Source organism: Capsicum annuum, chromosome 11, assembly GCF_002878395.1.
Source record: "Capsicum annuum cultivar UCD-10X-F1 chromosome 11, UCD10Xv1.1, whole genome shotgun sequence".
Lineage (NCBI taxonomy): Eukaryota > Viridiplantae > Streptophyta > Magnoliopsida > Solanales > Solanaceae > Capsicum > Capsicum annuum.
This window is the reverse complement of record NC_061121.1, coordinates 158,364,935-158,372,046: the sequence shown is the minus strand read 5'-3', so window position 1 is coordinate 158,372,046 and position 7,112 is coordinate 158,364,935. Positions and strand designations below refer to the sequence as shown.

The 7,112-nt window shown below is 35.4% G+C and overlaps 1 non-coding gene across 1 annotated transcript; it reads right to left on the bottom strand.

The window, feature by feature from the left end:
- Positions 1 to 1,311: 1,311 nt before the first annotated feature.
- LOC124889141 lies at positions 1,312 to 1,417 on the bottom strand. The gene has a single exon (XR_007047754.1). It is a non-coding gene; the product is annotated as a small nucleolar RNA R71 (small nucleolar RNA).
- Between the last annotated feature and the right edge of the window lie 5,695 nt (positions 1,418 to 7,112).

Below are 7,112 nucleotides of genomic sequence, written 5' to 3'. Positions count from 1 at the left end.
TGGTGGGACTCACTATTGGTTGTTTGAATTAGTTTGGCTTAGTGAGTGAAAACCCCAAATGCCAAAGATGGATTTGTAGGGTAAGCCTCAAGTTCTTAAAATCTCACATCATCCTTGAAAGAGGGATATAGGTGAGATTTGGGAACCTATATAATTCTTTAAAGAGGGATAAGAGTGACAAAGCAATAGTAGATAATAATAGATGTAGTTTTCTATCTTTTTGCTATCTTAGAAATAAGGGTGAGTAGGGAGTTGGCTGTGTCTTAGTCATCTTCCTAGAAATAGTGATGCCCTATTAAGGTATTAGGTTGTTTTAATTAATGCACTCGTTAGGTACTCAAAAGGGTCAATGTGGGAATTTCTTGAGGTTTTGTTGACAAACTAGCCTCAAGGACCTCCAACCTAGCCTACTATATTGTTAATGACTAGAATTTACATCAAACCATCATGCACCCATGCAAAACTTGCCTGTAGGTATACATAATCCTAAGATTATGCTCAACTTGAATATTCAATCACATTTGTTGTTCTTAGTTGGTTAACTTGAATAGACATTGATCAATCCTTATTCCAAATCCCCTCTCCCCCATTTTAAATTATGTATTTTACATTTTTTACATTACGAGTATCTTGCTAGTAACTAATAACACCCATAGGGATAGAAATCTAACTTTTATCCTCGTGGATTTGACCTCAACATAAGTTGATCTATTGACAACGATCGTGCCCTACCAATTGAAATAATATAGATGAGCGTGATCAAAATGGCATCATTGTTGGGGAGTGTATTTTAGTTTTCACTTGTGTGGTATTGATTTTTACTTAGGGTATACCCATAGTGGTGTGTATTTATTTTGGTTTTTGGTTTTGTTTTATTTTAGGTGGTCTCTATAGTTACATGGAGCCATGAGTAACAATGTAAGTCATGTCGGGTTCTTCGATAATCCTCATGATGAAAAGGAGCAACTATATGACATTGGGCATCCAAGTGTCATCCTTATCCTGCCTACTCATGGTAACAGAGTCTTTCATATGATGAGTGTCATATTGCATATGCTACAAATAAAGGGACTTTTAGGGGGCAAGCCTATTATGACCCAACTTTGCATTTGAAGAATTTTGTTGAAGTGTGTTCACCCTTTGATATTGCACACATATTCCAAGATTCCATCTTCTTATGCCTCTTCCTATTTTCTCTAATTGAAGAGTCGATATTATGGATTTGATCTATTTTGACCTGCTCAATTACTTCATGGGATGAACTCACCATTATCTTCCTTTACCAGTACTTCCCACCATCTAAGATACTATAATTCCATGACCAAATCGCTAATTTTCATCAATCAAATGGAGAACCCCTGTACAAAGTGTGGGAAAGATTTAATGAAAAAATCATCCAATATCCCAACCATGAGGTCACAAATAATATGCTTCTCAAAATCTTCTATTGGGATCTAGATCAACTTAACAAAACTGTGGAAGAAAATGTGGCGGGGGATTTCTTATAAAGTTGACTTATCATGAAGCTACAAACTTTCTTAAGGAATTTACCAAGCAAAACCGAGGGTGGTACACCCATGAGGACGAGGTACCAAAAGGATCTCCTACTACTTACTTTGTTGACAAAGATCAAAGGAAGAGAGATGAAAAGAGAGAGGAAAACATGGCAAAAATTATGACACAATTGGAGCTTTTACCGATACATGTGATGGATGCACCTACAATAGGGGTGAATGCCGTGGAATCCAAGGCATATGATGTGAATAGGCCAAGAATATTTATGAATATATTCGGTATTTAGCATATTATTTAGGGGGTTTCTGCCTCGCCTATCAAAGGAAAGGTAGGATCAAAGGTTGGAATGAAAGAGATAGGGATTGTTATCATGATTCGAGGGAAGATACCATGACTATGATCGTTATGTTCCCCCTCATGACTGGGAAAAAAACAAAGAATAAAATTGCATTGACCCCAAAAAATAAAAAATAGAATATGTATTGGCAAGAATTTTAATAAAAGTGGAGAGAACAGACAAGATGGTTCAAGAATTGAAAGTAACTTTTCTCAAATCAACCAAAAGGTTGTGTCGCACTCCACTTCTATTAAGCAATTGGAAATGCAAATAGGATAAATCTCTTCTTAACTAAATGCTAGACCAAAGGGGGCCTTCTTTGTAATACTATTGTGATCCCAAAAAATAATGCTCAATCTTTAGCAATAGTCACTAGGAGTGGAAAGACTCTTAGGGATCATTTGAGATTATTTGAAAGTATGGGTGAAAAATATCCAAACATTGAGCACATAAATGTGAAGAAAAAGTTATGGTTAATCCAAAAGAAGAAACTCTGAAATCTCAAGAAGAAGGGGATGAAAAAGAAATGGAGGAAATTATGGAAGAGGTGGTCAAAAATGAGGAGCCATAAAGTGATACATTACCCATTATACAAATCCCTCCTTCATTTCTATAAAGTCATAATATAAAAATGGATAACGACAAGCTCAGTAAATTCATGGCTAAACTTAGCAACCTCTCTATCAACATACTGTTACTCGAGGCTATCAAGGAGATTTTGGGTATACTAAGTTTATGAAGAAATGGATGTCAAAGAAGAAGATTTTTGAGTGTGACATCATTGAAGTCACCATGGGTGTAGCGCTATCATGAGCAATGCAGTAGTGAAAAAGAATGAGGACTCCAGGATTTTACAATTCCATGCACCATCTGGACAGATAAGTTTGAAAAATTTTTATGTTACCTTGGTGCGAGTATTAATCTCATGTCATTTGTAATATACCAAAGGCTTGGATTGAGTACCCCTACTCCAACATTGATAAAGCCTATGATGGTGGATGTATATAAAGAAACCGGTTAGTGTTTTGTTTGATGTGTTGGCAAAAATGGATAGATTCATCCTTCCGGTGGATTTTATCATGCTAGATTATGAGATGGACCAATAGGTTCCTACTATCCTTGGTCAACCTTTCCTTGCTACTAAATGGGCCATTGTTGATTTAAAGCTTGGGGAACTAAGGTTTAGAATTCATGATGTTGAGGTGTCCTTCTAAGTATGCAAAATAAAGAATCAACCGATGAAGCTTCAAGTGGTGTCAATTATAGATGTTGAAAATAAGGATGTGAATGAGGGGTCCCTTGAGGATCCAACTTGAAAAAGATGAAGGATGTTGAGCCACGATGATAACTAAGGTGCTATGTGGGAGGCAACGCATAAATGCCACGAAAGTGGCTTATATACTTTGTTTTTAATTTGGCAGCGTAGATATTTATTTTGCCATTAATTAATCCATGCATTTATGGTACTTTGGAGTGCTTTTAAATGACTTGAGAATAAAAAAGTGTGAAATTTTTGCATGTTAAACTGAATAGGGGAAAGTTTGTCAAAATTGAGTAATAAGTTGAATAGGGGAAAATAGAAGTGCAGAAATGTCCTCAGTTATCACGATCGCGAGTGTTATGCCTTTGTGTAATACCCCGATCGTAGTTTAAGTCTAAATCTATATTTTGAGTATATTTAAATGACTTCCAAAGTGAATGATGATTGAACCATGTATAATTTCCCTAATTTTGACTTTTTTGTCTTGTAGAACATTGAATAAGGTTTCCATCAATACTAAATTTGCCGAAATCTGACACTCGGTTAAAGATTTAGAGTCATTTTAGTGAGACAGTGTGCCACCTAGCACTTTAGCACATTGCGAAGCCAGCCAAAATGGCAATTTTTATTTTCCAGTAAGCCTCCGTGATATTGACACGTCGCACCAGGGCCAAAAATCAAGCTCCAGTTCTAGAATTTTCTCAAGGATATTTTGGTCTTTTCCACCCATTCTTACCCTCTCTCTCTCTCTCTCTCTATATATATATATATCCAAGTAGAGAAGAGAAATTCATTTCTCTCTAATTTCTTTCCAAGAACATTCAAGAAGCTAGGGTTTTCTCTCAACCCAAAAATCCAATCTTCTCAAAGAAAATTCAAGAACCTTCCATAAATACCTTCAAGTGGTTCAAGATTTAAGATATCTAAATCAAGGCATCAATAAATATAGCTCATAAGTGCTAGAAAGAAGTTCCAATCAAGTTTCTTCATCTCAAAAATCATAATCAAGGTATGTGGGGTTTGAACAAGAATATCCTTTCATTCTTGTTCCCAAAGATTTGATTTTTACCATTGGAATTTCATGATCTTTGCAAGTGGGTTTACACCCAAACTACTTTATTGATGATTTATGAGATTTGAGTTGATTAAGTTTGATATTTATGATTATTTTACCATCATATTTCTTAAATTATGAAATTTATACCATGAGATATCTATTGATATTATGAAATGATGATTTCTAAAGTGATTTAAGATAAGCGTCATGATTTCTGCTGTTCTATAAGGAGTTTGATTATTGAATATATATATTGATATTTGGATTCAAGAATGAGTTCTATGATATTTTCTCGATGTTTTGACATTTGATATGATTTAATGAGCAAGTCCACTTGATGTTGAGAAAGATTGTTTTGATTTTAAGTTAAGCTAGGAATCCATAGTTGTATATGATTTACAGATGGGATATATTTATGTTTTGGTCTTTATGATAGACCCATGAGTTGATATTGATTAAGGTGGATTTCCTAACATGTTTTGAGCTGAGTCTAGGAGGAGTATTTAGCATCGACTGGGAAATATGGTATTTCCCCAGAACTACATGCCACCGTAGGATTTATATTGATAATTGTGGGCCAAAGGCCGAGTATGAGATTGTGATCACAAAGTTGAGGTTGTACTCCCTGGAAAGAGTACGATGCTCCCACCAATGTGGGGTGCTCTCCTTAGGAGGGAAAAACGTTAGACTCCATACAGCTCACATGGTTTATGTTGGTTATAAGAAACTCCCAAGTCTATAATAGTCTAAGTTTCTTGAGTCATCAAGTCACTCTAAGTCTTGAGCCAAAGAGGTTCGAGTTAAGTTCAATGATTTATGAGATTTATGAAGCATGTGTTATTGTTGATGATTTATGAGAAATTATATTGCAGTTTAATTTAAGTGAAGAAGTCATTATTGTCAGCATGCATGATTTTATTTTACACTTATGATATTATTTAAAAATATTTCATACACCCCCACATACTTAGTACATTTCCAAAGTACTGACCTATATATATATATATATATATGTCTATGTGCTACATTGTCTCATAATGTAGTTACAAGTGGTAGCGCACATACCATATTTACTCAGTTTGCAGCTTCCAGTAAACAGGAGATGAGTCCTTTTGATTCAAGGGCTTTAGTTAGTTTTACAGTTCGAGAAGTATTGTATTTTCTTATTTTAGTAGTATTGAGCTTGGATAGTTAGGAGTCATGACCCGGCTATCCAAAGTTAGTACCAGTAGAGTCCTCATAGACAGTCAGTAGAAGTTGATGTTTTCAGTTTCTATTTCATTTTGTCAAGGAAGAGTTGTAATCTTGTAAATTTTATATTTGTATTGATCAAGTTCAGAGAATTGCTATGTTTCCGCTGATTTTATATAGATTTAATCATTTTATTCAGTTGCTTATGAGTTATGCCAGTAAAAGGGTTAGCTTGGGGTCACTTGTGCCCCTAAGCACCATATGATGTCTCGGGACCCAATTTCGGGGTGTTACAAACTTGGTATCAGATCGCAGAGTTCAAGTGTCCTAGGGTGTCTGTGAAGTCGTATCTAGTAGAGTCTTGCGGAATGGTACAGAGACGTCTATACTTTTCTTTGAGAGGCTACAAGACATTTAGGAAAGGTCTCCATTCTTTCAAGACTTAGATCATGCTATAGAAAGGTTCTTTGAGAAACTTATACGGACTCTCATCTTACTCTATTCAAGGCATCCCCTCCTTATTTTCAAGGTATTAGAGATAGTCAAGCTCAACTCTTTGTAGATAGTACTTTCTTAAATAGTCTCCACAGATAGTTATAGAGTTATAAACGAGATAGAAAGTATCCTATTAGTGCCTTTTCATGCTTTGCTTATAAATCGCGTAATAAGCCCAAGTCAGTTTCACTTCCAAATTCTTTCTCAGAATCTATAACGATAATCTATTCTTCTCTATTTATGTACTATTCTTGAGGTAACATCATCAGCGAGTTCCAATTTCCTCCCTCTGATAATTCTCTCAGACTTACTAGTGAGAAGTTTTAGAATTTCATAAAGCAGCTTGAGTAAAGTCTTCTAGCGTGTTATAAGTTCAGCAATCTTAATGTTATGTCCTCACCCTTATGAGTCATTCAGTTAAGACAGAGTGAGGTGTATTCTTAAATCATCGAATATTGTATGTCAAGTTTCTGCCTCTCAAAATCTTGTCATCATTATGTTGTTGAAACTGAAAGTCTAGTGAAGCCGTGTGGGGCTCTTTCGATTCACTATCATAATTGCTTTGTTATCCACCTCAAATTCTTTTTCAAAATGCAAAATCAAAGACTAGTGAAGCCGGGTGAGGCCTATTTTGATTCACTAGCGACTCGTTATTCATCTTGTGTCCTCGTGCTGGTTGGAACTGAATTTAGATGTGTAGTGGCAAGAAGGGTGGTAAGTGTGATTTGTTGAAAGTATGTATAAATGAGTCTTTTTGCATGTGATCGAGTTAGTGATGAAGTGATATGTCCTTGTACGTCAGCTCATAGAAGAAAGAGAAGGAGTTACTAGTTATGGTAAATAATAGCTTGCTTAAAGTATGAAGAAAGTTATTGGCGGTGTATGTTGCACAAGACAAGTATAGGTTATGGATAAAGATACTTAGTGGATGAGTGTTGTTAACTTAGCTGCTCCTGAGATTGCAAGAGGAAGTTAAGTTGAGGCTTAGAGAGTTATGAACTAAGTTAAGTTGTGTATGAAGGATAAATAGTAATCATGGGTAGAAGAAAGATGGGTTGATGGATTGTAAATGAGATAGGCCACATGATTATGACCAATTATTGTTGTTATGAGGTTTAAGTAGGCTAGTGCTTATTGAGGTTTTGTTTTATAGTTTCCAAGTGAAAATTTTGTGTGTGAGGTAGAGTTGTAAGTTATGTTGGGCGCTAGACATTAAGCTTGAATAATTGGTGGCTATGAAGGTGAATGTAATGATT